Source organism: Lissotriton vulgaris, chromosome 3_2 (genome assembly GCF_964263255.1).
Source record: "Lissotriton vulgaris chromosome 3_2, aLisVul1.2, whole genome shotgun sequence".
Classification (NCBI taxonomy): domain Eukaryota; kingdom Metazoa; phylum Chordata; class Amphibia; order Caudata; family Salamandridae; genus Lissotriton; species Lissotriton vulgaris.
In genome coordinates, this window is record NC_141690.1 from 277039419 (window position 1) to 277054393 (window position 14975).

Consider the following 14975-nt stretch of genomic DNA (forward strand, 5'->3'; position numbering starts at 1 on the left):
CATGTAAAGTGTCAGGTCTGGGTCGGGCAATTCAATGTCTGTCAAGTCTTGTCTGGGTTTTGTTACAGTATTAATGACTTCCACGCAGTCATGTGGTGTAGGGTCAATTGTGCTCGAGGGTAACAATGTGGCAGGGTTTAAAGTGTTGCAACGTCTGATCTCTATGTGTGGCTGAAACAATGTCAATTCATATCCTGTCAGTCTTGCTATGGTCAGGTGTTGTGTCTGGGTTCGGTTCAGGAGAACTTCCACGGAGTGTGGAACTTGTACTGTCAGGGGATGTCCTAACACTATTGAGTCGCTTTGTCTGATTGCTAGGGCTGTTGCTGCAACTGATTTCGGGCACGCAGGCAGCGCCTGGGCCACTGGAGCTAATGTACTAGAAAAATAAGCACAAGGCTTGTGTTTTCCTGCTTGATCTTGTGTGAGAACAGATAATGCTGTGCCATCGCGTTCAGTGACAAAAAGTGTAAAAGGTTTGCTGTAACATGGTGTCGCTAAAACAGGTGCTTGACATAAGGCTTTCTTTAATTCGTCAAAAGCTTGTGTATGTTCCTGAGACCAAGGGAGAACAGCCGAAGACGCTGCCTCCTGTGTTGTCAACTGTATGAGTGGCTTGGCTAGATATGCATACTGTGGAATCCATTGTCTGCAGTAAGAAGTGAGGCCAATAAAGGCCCGTACCTCCTTTTGTGTCTTGGGTTGTGGAAGATGTGCAATTAACTGGATGCGGTCTGGTGTCAACTGTCTCCCCCACTTGGACAGCAAGTGCCCAAGGTATACCACTTGCTGGGCACAGAATTGTAGCTTCGAAGGGGACACCTTATGCCCCTTTTCGGCCAAGAAATACAAGACAGTCAGTGATGCGCGCTCGCAGTCACGTTCAGTCCGTGCTGTTATTAACAGATCATCAACATATTGGAGTAGGGCAGTGTCAGCAGGCATGTGAATACTGTCAAGTTGTCGTTTCAATGCTTGGCTGTAAATACTAGGACTTTCCGTGAACCCTTGAGGAGCACGTGCAAATTTGAAACTTCGGCCATTTAAACAGAATCCGAAAAGATACTGGCTTTCCGGATGGATGGGAACACTAAAGAAGGCGTTCTTGAGATCGATAACAGTGAAGAACGCTGCTTCTGAATCAATGGCAGTCAATAAGGAAGAAATGTCTGGAACCACTGGGTACTGGGGAATGATGCATTTATTTAATTCTCGAAGGTCGATCACCAATCTGTAGACTGGTGGTGCATTTGGGTCAGTTCGTTTGAGAATCGGAATGATAGGAGAATTACATACATTGGAGTCGGTTTCTACAACCACTCCTTGGGCAATCAGTTCGTCAATAATTTTCAGTAAGGCTGCTACAGCCTCAGGTGGTAATTTGTATTGTCGGATACGGGGTAGTACAACTCCTTGCTTTAAAGTAACACGATATGGTGTAATGTGCATACAACCTACATCAGTTGGACCTTGTGCCCATAAATGCTGTGGTACATTCTGCAATCTTGGATCAAAATCTCTCAACACATAATGTCCTTTAAAATCACGTAAAAACAATCTCACTCCTTCCGGAGAACAACATATTACTGCTCCTAGTGCTTTCAACGTTTTAATACCAAGCAGATTTTCTGGACATGCTTTCGTAAGTAACAAGTCTGTAGTACGGGACAATGGACCAACTTCTAGGGAAACTGGCTTTGACACTTCGTTAACAATAGGCTTTCCTGAAAAACCCAGGGAAACATTCTGTGAGCCTGAGAGGGGTGCCCCTGGAACCTCGTCATGACTGATGGTAGTCCTGCTCGCCCCTGTGTCAAAAAAGCCCTATGTCAATCAAAAATTTTCTGTCTTTCCCTAATACCTGACTATGTACATAGGGACCCTCTTGATCTACAGGAACCTCGATAAGAGGCAAGCCAACCTCCCTCTCTAGGCTGTTTCATGAGTACTGCTGATAATCGGGGTAATCTGACTGTGCATACTGGTACATTTGTTGCGTGACATGTTGCGTGGCAGCAATGGGTTGGGGTACTGCTACTGTCTGTTGTGCATTATGTGGAGGTTGCGTGTTCTGTGGAATATGCTGTGGAACATGTTCTTGTCTAGGAGGACGCGGTCTTTCTTTCGTCCTGCCTGTAGCAATATTGTATTTCAGAACGGTACATTCGTTTATATAGTGACCTGGCTGCTTACAATAATTGCAATTCCCTTTAACGGGAGCTGCAGAATGACCTGGCGGTGTCATACCCTTCTTCTGACCGTCAGCTGGAACAGATTGAGCAACTAGTACTTTCATTTTCGTGTCTTTAATACGTCTCTGTTCATGATCATGTTCCTCTCTAATTTGGTTCTGGTGATACTGTAACATTTGTAACATTTGAGAAGGGGTATTGGCTTGCCATGTACTCTCGACTTTCAGTACTCTATTTTTAACTTGAGGTAAGGAATTCTCTACTAATTTGGTAACAAAGAGATGTGGGTATGATTCACTACTTGTTTTCAGGCCGCTATTAATAATGAAACATTTCTCGAATCTGGAATAAAAATCACTAGTGTCTTCGTCTTGTTTCTGTTTGCAGGCTGAGATTGCATCCCAGTCTTCCTTTTTCGTAGTTAGTAATCTTGGTAAAACCTGTATTAACAACTCGGGTAATGCTTTGGCTTTTTCCCCGAGACCAGTACCTGGAACTCGTGTATTTTCTTCGTTTTCTAATACTGTCCAATCAATCTTTTTCTCTCCCACCTCCCATTCTTTTTCTTTAAGTTTTTCGTAAATACCGTCAGGCAACAATACTTTTAACATTTTAAGGATATCAGGATATGTATACTCCCCCATGAGGAGCATGTCTTTTAATTCACGGTGGAACCCTGCTGGATCTTTATCATGACAGGGCACTAATTTTTTCATTTCCAATAATTCCATTTTGGTCAAAGGTGTGTATACGAATACTCGTTCAAGCTCACCGTCTGTCCTCCGGACGGGATGAATTTCTCGTAAGGGATTCTGTCTGTCTATGTAAAATGTTTTCCGTACTGGGGGTGGAACGGGAACAAAATGTGGAGTCAGGAAAGTTCTGTATTTGTGTCGTTGTTCTAGAATCACATTAATTAAATCGGTACCTAGGCCTCTCCATCTACCTAGAAGTAACTCATCCAATATATTATATAAGGGGCCTGGATCAGAATGCTGACTCTCATATAGTGTAATGAGATGCTGGATCATGTACATACCAGCTAATCGCTGTTCGTCTGGGGAAAGATTAAAAAATGTTTGCGCTACTGAATCATCTTTATATACGCTGGTATTTCCAGCCCATTGAACTGCTGACCGTGCTAGTTCTTGTTCATGCATAGTACTAAGTTCTCTGTAACCTATCCGTTGTTTCAGTACTTTATCAGTGGCTTGAAATAAATGCTCAAGAGAACATTGTTCTGGTATAGGAGAAAGGAAACGTTTCTTGCTTTCTGGGCGTATAGGTCTGTCAAAAGGTCTTGCTCTACCTACGTACGCTATTCTATCTGGGTCTTCTGTATCATCTATATCATCGTCCTCTGAGACGTCATCCTCCACTTTCTCGGCTTCCCTAGCTGCCTTTTCCTTTGCGTGTATGTCTAGAATTTCTTTACGGATCTTTCTGTACATGGATTCTATACAACTTTGTTTACTGTGTTTACCATCAGCTATGTTGTCACTCCATTTTATCAGGACTTGCATCTCTTCTTTGCTTTTACCTGGCCGATCTTGCTCCCTTATCAAACAATTTATAAAGAACTGTAAGATCATGTTTTGTGTCTCCACCTTATTGTGTGCCATGGCCTCGTGAATACATTCTGGTCTCTACCCCGTTCTAATGAAGTGATATATGTTATCTAAATGTTCTCTCATATTTGGTAAAATAGTCAAATAGTTTGTAACCTCTCGTAAACGTATTGAATATAGTATCATCTGGTCTTCGCCTGGTACTGGATCATATCTGCAATCAGTAAGGTACTGTCTAAGGGCTGCGTATGTAGTTACTTTTGGTATGCGTTGTAATGCTGCTTCTCTAAGTGTTAGTCGTTTTACTTGAGGCGGGGTGATAGGAAGACCTCCTACGGCTCCTCCTGAAGCTGAAGCGTGACCGTCAACTGGCTGTGCTGTCGCTACTGGTATCATAGCTGGTAAAGTAGGTGTCGGTAATGTAGGCAGACTCTGGGTTGCAGGTGTAGGAAAAGGATTGCCAGGACCAGTGACAGGAGAGACAGTAGGGGAAGAAACGATGGGGGAAATCGTGTCACGAACAGGGGGCTGAAGATTATTAGCAGGTGGTACGTGTACATTGGTATACTCTAGAGCAACGTCATCTAAATAGGAAGAAAGGAAAATGTCCGCTGCGGTCTGTTTATGACGGAGTTTAGTCGGGACCAGTGGTGGCGGCAAGTTATGGGGTACTTCCGGGGTCGCCTTGGGTAGGCCATCGGCAAGAACAGGATACAGACCTGTAATAAGGGCATTTCTTTGTCTATCTAATTGTTCTATTCTGACTCGTTCACCTTCTTCTAATAACTCTCTTTCTTTAGCTTTTTCAGATTCTTCTCTACTTCTCTCCGCTTTCCTGATTTCTTTGTCTGTTCTTCTATGCGCTTCTTTACGCCATAATTCTATGGCATCTTTCTGGGATTGTCTGGCTTTCTTTTTCCATAATGCTTCTTCTACTCTCATGAAGCATTCAGCATCCCATGTCCCTGAGACAGGCCATCTATACTTCTTTTCCAGATCCTTGGTGTAGTCAACCCATAAGTCTAAATACAGTATGGCATCTAAGCCATGCTTCTGGTACATAAAATGTCCGGGAGTGTCCCTAGGCGGGACGGGAACTGCTTCTTCGAGAATCCCTTTCCTGGTTCCTATCTGACGTAATTTCGAGAACAGTGGCATATTTAAACTGACTTGAACGTGAACACAATAAACACAGTAATGAATTGCAAACAATCATTCATACCACGACATGAAACACATTAAAACATTTTCGAACAGATGGTACCTAGTACATGAAAACACAATTCTGAAAATATTTCGATATTCTAGAATACTGAATTGCTAGATGCACTGCTAGAACAGTACAGACATACCGGTCCCATAAAGAGACACGTCATACCGTATCCACCTAAGTGAACACGTCTGGACCGAGTCTGTGTACCCAGACCCGTCTTGACCGGGCACAATTTAATGAACCCGTCTATATGCGTCCCCCATGACGGTACTCACCGGGAAGCAGAAACAAGTCAGAGAAAACGTCACAAATGGGTGGATGCTTAGAGAAAGTTTGCAGGATCAGCAGAAACCTTTGGTATAGATGCGTGCGCAACTGAGCATGACGTGTAACTGAGGAGAGCTGGGGCTTGACTTTTAGCACTAGTAGAGGAGACTAATGTCTGGGATGTCAGAACGACCTGTACCTATAGCATATCTGGTATCTTGTGTTTAGAGGATGTATTTATCTCAATACTGAATGCTAGTGCGTGCATATGGTTCTTCAGGCAAAGTACGGGGGCATGGGCCTACCATGGTAGCAGATGCAGTAAATTACTTGCATGGAGACAGGAAGGCAGGGCCCTTTGCTCTGCAGCCGGGAATATGTTTACCTATTTCACTAGACTGGAATGTGTTTTCGCGCAGCCTGAGCAGATAACTGTAGGCAAAATACCGTCTTGGCAGGCAGGCCAGGCCGAGCCGGGCACCGCTCGTCTGAGCAGGATGTAAGGTAGAGGTCAGGGATGCATACCTAAACTGCAGCTTTCAGAGACAGAAGAGACTCAGAGCCTCAATTAAGGGCCTGGCTCGGCTGAGCCAGAAAAACATGGAGAAAACGTGTGCTTCGCAATATTCAAAAGTGCACCATGTAAAGATGTTGGCACCATAGGCCTAGAAGCCTAATTAACGTGGTTTTCTGGGTGGACTGAATAACTGACATGTTAACGTTGGACGCAAATGCATATGCGTCTTCCTGGCAGGTACGGAAAAGGAATTACATGACATACATGGGGCACGTGTGTATGGATGGGGTGTGAGTAGGGGACACATTGACTACTTAAAAATTTCTATTTCCTCAGTCCCATGGGACGTAATAAAACCTCTTTCCTTCCACTGTCGACCAAAACTATGCGCTACACCGAACGCGTACTGACTATCTGTGAACACATTCACTCTCTTTCCCTTTGCTAAGACACACGCTCTAGTCAATGCAACTAATTCTGCAGCTTGGGCAGAATTCTGACTCACTCTTGCAGTCTCCACAATCGTACTCAAGGTCGTTACTGCGTAGGCAGCTGTTACATCGCCATTCTCCAATTCAAAACAAGATCCGTCAACATATAACGTGCCATCTGGATCTGGTAACGGAGTGTCCTTAAGATCAATCCGTCCTTTTGTCTCTTCCTCGGTTCTAAAACAACAGTCATGGGGTTCAGAATCAATCGACTCCTGGCTAGTCGGCAACAGTGTTGCTGGATTCAGTACATTGCATCTTTTAATCTGAATATGACTCGCTAGCAGTGTTAGCTCGTAACCTGATAATCTAGCACTGGTGAGGTGCTGTGTCTTCATTCGGTTCATGAGTGTATCCACAGCATGTGGAACCATGACTACTAGCATATTGTTCATGACCAAACCAGCAGATTGTCGAATGGACACTGCAGCTGCTGCTGTTGCTCTCAAGCAACTTGGCAATGCTCTGGCTACCGGGTCTAATGTTGATGAAAAATACGCACAAGGACGTTGTTTATCACCAAATCGCTGCGTCAAAACACTCAATGCACAAACCTTCTCTCTCGTGAACATAGAGTGTAAATGGCTTACTGTAGTCAGGTGTACCCAACACCGGAGCTGAACACAGTGCATTTCGTAACTCAGAGAAGCTCTGCTGACATTCGTCAGACCATGGCACTGGATTCGGAACACCTTTTCAGGCCAAGGCCACCAATGGTTTTGCCAAGAGAGAAAAATTTGGGATCCATTGCCTGCAGTATGAAGTAATACCTAAAAACGCACGCACTTCTCTCTGTGTGCTAAGAACATTCATCTGTGTAATTGCTTTTATTCTCTCTGGGGTCAACCTTCTTCTCTCCTTTGACAAGAGATGACCTAAGTAGGTCACTTCTTGGCAACAATATTGCAGTTTGGAAGGTGACACCTTGTGATGTAGATCAGACAAATGATGTAGTAGGGAAATTGTAGCTGTTTTGCAAGTTTCCTTGTCATCAGCAGCCACTAGAAGGTCATCCACATATTGTACTAATGCAGAACCAGGAGGAAGAACAAAGGAATCTAACTGACTTTTTAATGCCTGGCTGTAGATGGATGGACTTTCACAATAGCCCTGAGGAGCGCGTTTAAATCTGAAACTTCGGCCTCCTAGGGAGAAGCCAAAAATATCTCTGCTTTCTTCTGCTATCGGAATGCTGAAAAAGGCATTTTTCAGATCAATTACTGAAAACCATGAGGCTGTAGCAGGAATCAACGTTAATAATGCAGTAATGTCTGGGACCACAGGAAACTGTGGAACCACAATTTTGTTAACCTCTCTGAGATCGATTACAAATCTGTAGACTGGAGGTTTTGTAGGATCAGTACGTTTTAGTATTGGCAGGACAGGACTGTTACATACATTCCCTCTAGTTTCTTCTATCACATCTTTCTTAATCAAATCTTGCACTATCAATAGAAGCGCACGTTCACCTTCACTAGAAATCCTATATTGTGGGATTCGTGGGAATTTGACATTTGCTTTCAAACTTACTACATAAGGAGGAATTTCCAAGAGACCTACATCGTTAGGACCAGTCGCCCAAAGAGTATCAGGGAGAGAACGCAGCTCCACTGGGAGCGCCTCCATTGACAAGTACATCGGGGAGATGACTCTCTTACCCAACGTAAGCTGTACTCCAGATGGAGAACAGTACAATGTCGCATACAGGCGTTTTAATAAGTCTAAACCAAGCAGATTTTCATTGCAACCAGTTGTCAAAATCAGGGGTGCTTTCAATTGACGAGGCCCTACAGAAATAGACAAAGGACCAGAAACAGGGTTGTGAACAGGGGCGCCTGAAAAACCTACTGAAACATTTGTTAAGCCAGACAAAGGTGCGCCAGGGAGTTTAGCACGCATGATAGAACTTTTCGCTGCACCAGTATCCAACAGAAACGGTTCGACTACACCTGATGTAGCGACTGCGACATAAGGCCCACTCTGATCTACTGGAACTGATACTACTCCCTCTCTTTGTCCATGGCTGTCCTAGTACTCATTTTGTTGAAATTCTTCACCAATTTCACGGTAGTCTTCAACATGGTACTGTTGGGATCTACCGGGCTGTGCAGATTGTCCGTTTTGCTGATCAAAATAATTAGAAGGACGATCATTAGTCTGCGGAGGCATAGTACCTCGTCCTCTACCTCTAGAGCCTTGTGTAAAATTACCACGACCTCTCTGAGCTTGAGCATTGTTATTTTGTGCTAAAACTGGACACTCATTCTTATAATGGCCCTCCTTTTTGCAATAGGCACACTGATTCCATTGATATTGCGGTCTTTGGGAACCGTAATCGGTCCTCTGATATGGCCCTTGCTGTGAGTTTGTCTGATTCGTACGAGGCGGATATGCCTGTTGTAAAAGGACTTTAGTTTTTAAATCTTTTGTTTTCTTTTCTGACTTTTCTTTCTCTTCTTTATCCCTATTCTCATAGTACTGAGCAGTTGCAAGTATTTGCGCTGTCGTGGAAACAGCCCACGCACTTTCAGAATCTTTCAATTTATTACTAAGCTCCGGTAACAAATTGTGCACAAATTTATCGACGAATAATCTCTGACCTCCCTCCGTACTCATATCCTGACCACTGTGATCTACGAAAGTTTCTTCAAATCTAGTGAAGAAGTCGGAGACACTTTCGTCTTTCTTCTGCTTGCATGCGGACAGTTTGTCCCAATTAACGCGCAATGCTGGCATCAAAGTTTTCATCAAATCAATTATTCTACCAGGTAAATTAGCAATTAGAGGTTCGGGTTTAGAACCACCAATTTGCTGACCATCTGCTGCTACTATAGCTGGCCAATCACCACCAAGGGCAACTGGATGATTTTCGGTACGAATTTTAGCCCAAATAGGTTGTGGCACTACATTGCCAAACAGCATGTCAATGTCTGCCAAATTCATTACGCAAGCTTGAACTGTTTGAGTTAACTCTTTATAATATCTGGCTGGATTTTTACGCGGATCTGGCAAGGCCTGTTTTACTGCTAACACTTCAGCTCGTTTCCACGGAATGTGTATCCACACTCTCTGGAACTGTGCTGGAGCGGCTGCAATACCATTCACTGCATCAGCTTGAACGGCTTCGCGCCATATTGGCGGAATCTCCCTCATAGGATATTGATGACCTCTATTGGTGCTAAGCTTCTCTAAGTCCCTTGGTGAACTGTGGGAGGGATCAACCCTATAGCTTAAGATCAGTTCCATTGCTTCTTTTATATCTTTGCCTACTATCATACCTGCAGCAAATTTTTGTTGAACATGAATTAATTCATCCAGAGCTAATTCAGAGTCATCTTCCTCTCCCTCCTCTCGCAAAAGGGAACACATTACATCGAACACATAGCGCTGTGTCGGTTCATTCCATTGCATAAAGGTATCTAGTACATCTCGTACATCATATCTTCCAACTTTCGAAATCCACCTAAGGGCTGTAGAATCTAATATTCCTCGTTCTTCGACACTAGGAAGCTGACTACGTCTCTGAGTAGATTCAGAAGCGGGACTTCTAATTAGAGTTTTATAAAAAGGAGATAGAATATTAGAGACAGATTCAGTGATTCTCCGACGAACAGAAAGCGGAGTCATATAGCTTGCAGAAGTTTTGAGTAAAGTAGTAGTCGGAACAGATGAAGCAGCAAGAGTAGGGGTAGCAGGCAGAGTAATTTGGGAAACAACAGGTATAAGTGGAGCAGGCATAAGCAGAGGAACGGGCAACCCTGGAAGAGGGGGTGCGGGAGGAATATTGTTAATCACAGGAAGTACAGGAGCTAGATTCAAAGGAGCAGGGGCAGGCATCCCAGGCTGTCCAGCAGCCGGTAACACAACATTTGGTAAAGGTGAAGCTGTAGCACCCTGTGCATACGGTGGAGGTGATCTCAACAAGTAAGACAACAGAGGATCCTTTTCAGGGTCCTCTACTGGCTTAGCAACACTCGTGGGCAAGGCAGGGTAGCACTTGTCTATCGCTAAACTACGTTCTCTATCAGCTATCTCTATCGCTTTCTCAGTTTCATTGAGTTGCAGCTGCTTAGCAGACTCTTCTAAAGTCAGCTCTTGCTCTTTTTGCTCTCTCTTCAATTTTTTAATTCCTCTTTGTTTGGATTCTTTCCGCCAAAAACGGAAAGAATCAAACATTGCCGGCCGGGCTTTCTTCTTAAACAGTTTCGCTTCCAGATTGTCAACAATTTCAGGTTCAAAACTACCATGTAGTGGCCAACTAAGGACACCATCTTCTTTCGTATAACGAACCCACACCTCATTATAAGATATAGGACCCACACCATGTTTGCAGTATAATTCGTAAATGGGCGTCCCAATCGGAGGAACCAGACATGAATCCTCCAACTGGGAATCCCTGTTGCAACCAAAACATGAAAACATACAGTTTTTCCGATTTACCATTTTACAAACCGAAACACAGAACAAACACAAACAAAGATGTGCACTCGAACCAGAATTTTAGGCCTACCAAATGAACGAATGTATCGATACCCAAACTAAACCAAAGATTATCGTGAAGGGAACAACCAATGATAATCTACAAAACCAAGTCAAACCAAAGAACTAAAAGGATAATTCCTTACGAAATAACCAAGAACAACTAGCCACTTAATACTTAACTGAGGCACTGAAGACGTCACCAGGGAGAAACCTGTCTACGTCTCGCCGTGCTACGGTCTGCACCTCGGGTCCAAGACAGGGCGACAGTCAAGACAGCGGACCACTGCAGCCATCTGAACGGGAACCCTCGTGGAAGAGAACGTCGGGCCACTTTTGCGATATGCCGGGATCGATGAAGTGGGGCGCCTCCCTCTGGAATCTTCACACGAAGCTTCTCGAACTCTTCAGGCTTTTGGACCGGTACCGAATGACGTCGCCCCACATTGTGCGCCAATTGGAGTTCTGGACTTTATTACGGTCCAGAGGTGTCAGGGATAACACCCGAAGACCCATGAGTTCTACCTGTCTCGGTGCACAAATAAACAGAAACACGGGCTTCTCGATGGTGGCGTCAGAGACCAAAGGTTTATTACTGCAGGGATACAGAAGTCACAGAAACTACACACGGGCAGATTCTAGGAGCCTGTTCGATTTGCACTAAGTGGGTTGCTCCTTAAATATACATTTTTTAGCCGTGGGCAACATTCTTCACATGTTAGTACATTTCTAAAACTTTGTATCCTAAACAATAAATATTTGGCCTCAAACAGGAATTGTCAACAAATATCTGATGTTAAACATTACGAATGAGGGGTTCCCACTTGTTCAATCACAATCCCATGTCATGTTCTTATTCAGGAGCCGGACCGCCTCATCGTAAATTTCGTTACCTCCCCCTAATAAAGGCCCAGAAGGAAAGGAGCAGAGCCAGGTGCAGAAGATAGAAAAACAGGATAAGAGATGTTTGTGGGTCGTAAACGGGCAAGGCTACCAACTTCGGCCGTCTAATCATGATCAGGCCAGCGAGCACGAGAACCAGTATAGCAGGACTGGCCTCAGGCAGAGGAGGCAGCTTCTGCCGAGTCATGCGGCCACAGCGTTTCTGACCCTTAAGGTGTACGTGTCATTTAGCAAGGTGAATCGCCGGCTAAAGCCTACGTGTCCTTTAGCGAAATGAATTGATCAGAGGTCACTGTTTGTCCATTGACTATGTGAGGGCAAGAATATAAGATGGATGCCATATTCTAAAATGGATGCCATCGGTGTACCGGAAATGTGCTCATAACAAGAGTGCTCTTGCTCGTAGCATAGCGAAAACACCAGGATATACTAAATGGATCATTTACGGTTCACTGGTACCGAAATTATAGGTTTACGACGATGTCGAAAACACGGGTTCGAATCGTCACGAAACCTCACGGCCTGCCCAGTTGTGTACAGGGCTCCTCTCGATGTAGCATCAGAGCAGAGGGGAGGCAGAGAGGAAGCCATCCCAGCCCATCCTACAAGCGGGGGTCCAACCCATATCAGCTCAACCTTTGTACTCGGTGCACTGTGCTGAGCAGGGGGCAGGAGGCTTCTGAGCGCTCTGGTTCTATAAAGGCCTACGCCTGCCAGGGAAAGCAGCAGTGATGCCAATGTGAGCAAGTCCTAATACTCACTGGTAAGCCAGGAGTGGAATTCCTGTCCAGCTCCATCTTACTTCAGTCCGATAGGTGCAGTGGTAGCCGAGAAACTATATTTTGATACCTTGTTGGTTCTAAAATAAAACAACTATATCTTTTGATACAAAACAATTGGCCTAGAGTTCAGTTCTTGAGTGTGTGAGACTATTTGCTGAGTGGCTACAACAAATGATTTACCCTGTCCTCTGATACTGCCTTACTGCTCAACCAAACTACCACTTTAGAGAGTAAGGTTACATCTAACTTTAGCCTCTGCCAAACCTCTGGGGACTGTGGACTCTGTGCACACTGTACCTTACTTTGGTCCAGTATATACACAGCCACTTTCTTACATACTTGGCTGCTTGTGAGTATTGGCTTGTGTCAGGGTTCGTCACCTGCCACAGGTCAACCAGGCCCATGGCTTTCACAAAAGTAGCCAGTTGTGTGTTGGGTCTTGCCTGTGTCCAGAGCTCATCACTCTGTCCACATCCCTCTGTAGCGTCAGATTGAGGACCCCAGCTGCAATGGTCATTGCGTCAGGCGTACGTGTCAGCCAGGACCCCATGCATTCCAAACCAAGGGATTGTAGACCCGGGGACAGTACCATGACCCAATGACCACATCCTCCCAATAACAAAGGCTGTGAATCGCTGCCGACAACCATTGTTATCCATCCAGGAGGACCTCCGGGTGGTAAGGAGTGGTGAATCAGGATTCGCACCCCACTGGGCCCCTTCTTGAATCCCGCATGTATCAGTAACTTGTATCTGCCTTGACCAAGAAATACACAATTATTGCCGAGAAGGTGGGTTTACTGCAACATGACTATGTCTGGGTCCTGTTGGAGCCAGTATTTGCCCACCACCCCTCGCTTGAATTTGTCCCCCAGGCCATTAATATTCCAGGAAAGAAGCATCAGTGTCAAGCCTCGACCCGGGCCTCTTTCTCCTCACCCCCCATTGTCCCTGGGAATCTCCGCTGTGTCTCCTCATCCCGGCCCTTCTGGGCTCTTGTTGTCTTGTCTTATGTCCTTGTTTAACAAACCCCTAACAATCACCTCTTGTTATGGGCTTAAAACTAGCCACCACCCCAATGTCTGAGATACCTGTTCCCCCATCATTTCTAATAAGATGTAAATCATACAGGAAACTATTCTTCCAAAACAAACTTTCAAGCGAATATTAAAGTGTGAGGGTGTGGCCCTCCTGGTGTACTCGTCTGTGACCCCACGAGGCCTTAAGGACTCGGGCTCCTCGTGTCCAACAGACAACGCAGGCAGCCCCTTGAAGCCCACATCTTACCCAAGCACATCCGCAGTCAATGGGGTCACTACAGCCCCCATCTCATGCTCGTCGCCAGGCATGGAGTCAAGAGATGAGTCATCTTCAGCAGTGTGCACCAGCTTTGACCATTTGGTACTTGTCGGTGTTGCGCATGCGTGTTGTAGTTCAGTCACTACCTTATCCCACTCTGTGTCTGTTTGTGTCTTCGTTGGAGCTGCCCTCAACTGGGGGCGGACCTTCTTCTTAGACCCAAGCAATATCCAGCCTTCCTTCATCAGAGTTTTCTGCTCCATCAATGGAGCGCAGCCCTGGTGCTCCGGCCATCTCCACGCCTCTTATAGCAGATGTGAAGAAGTGGGTACAATCCTGATCCACCGCTGAAGGTTAGGTGGGAAGAGGAGCGCATATTTCAAATCAAGCACCTGCAGCTGTTATTCACGGCCACAAATATTTTGCACTGGCGCGGAACTGCCTGGGTGTAGTCGGGGTAAATGTTTACTGATCCCTCATTCACCTGCCAGGGTCCGTCCACCCCGGAGCACTGGAGGATGTTGTCCCTGTCGCGGTAGTTAAGAAAACGGAACACCACTGACCTGGGGGGTGCCCCGGCCTCAGCAGGCCTCCCGGCACCCTACGGGCTTTCTCGACTGTAAAGAATTTAGAGGCCTTTCCTCCCATTACCTCCTACAGGAGCCAGCTTTCCAAGTTCAGTTCCATAGTGGGCCCTTCTCTATGCTCAGGGAGACCTAGTACTTGAACATTATTTGCTGCTAAAAGGGCCCTCTGCATCCTCCACTCTGTACTGGAGCAGCCCTACTTCGTGCCCCCAAGTCTGTCGTTGTTTGTCTTGTTTCTATAACATGGTTTGCATCTGGTGCACTGCTTCCTCAGTTTCTCCCACCCTGTCCGTCAATTTGCAGTGGTCCGCTCTCAGAAGGCCGAGATTTACGGCCACCACGCCAATCTTGTCCTCCAACACCAACTTGGTATCTCCTATGGCAGCAAGTATTGCCGCCATATGGGCCTCAAGCCCCTCACCTAGCACAGGACGGGCAGACACCACGGCAATCTCCAGATCATTCTGTCCGGCATGCTGCTGGCTGAGCCACGACTGTTTGTTTTGCACCATCTTGCACACTAAGACTGTTTCTGGCAGTCTCAGGATATTTGTATGCGATGTTGAATGCCCCAGGACCTGCCTGGCATCAGGGGTTTCTATCAACCCCAGAGGGAGCCGGCTAAATACCACTCTGACCCCTCTGCCCTCTGCTCATCTTATAATTGCAAAAGAAGCC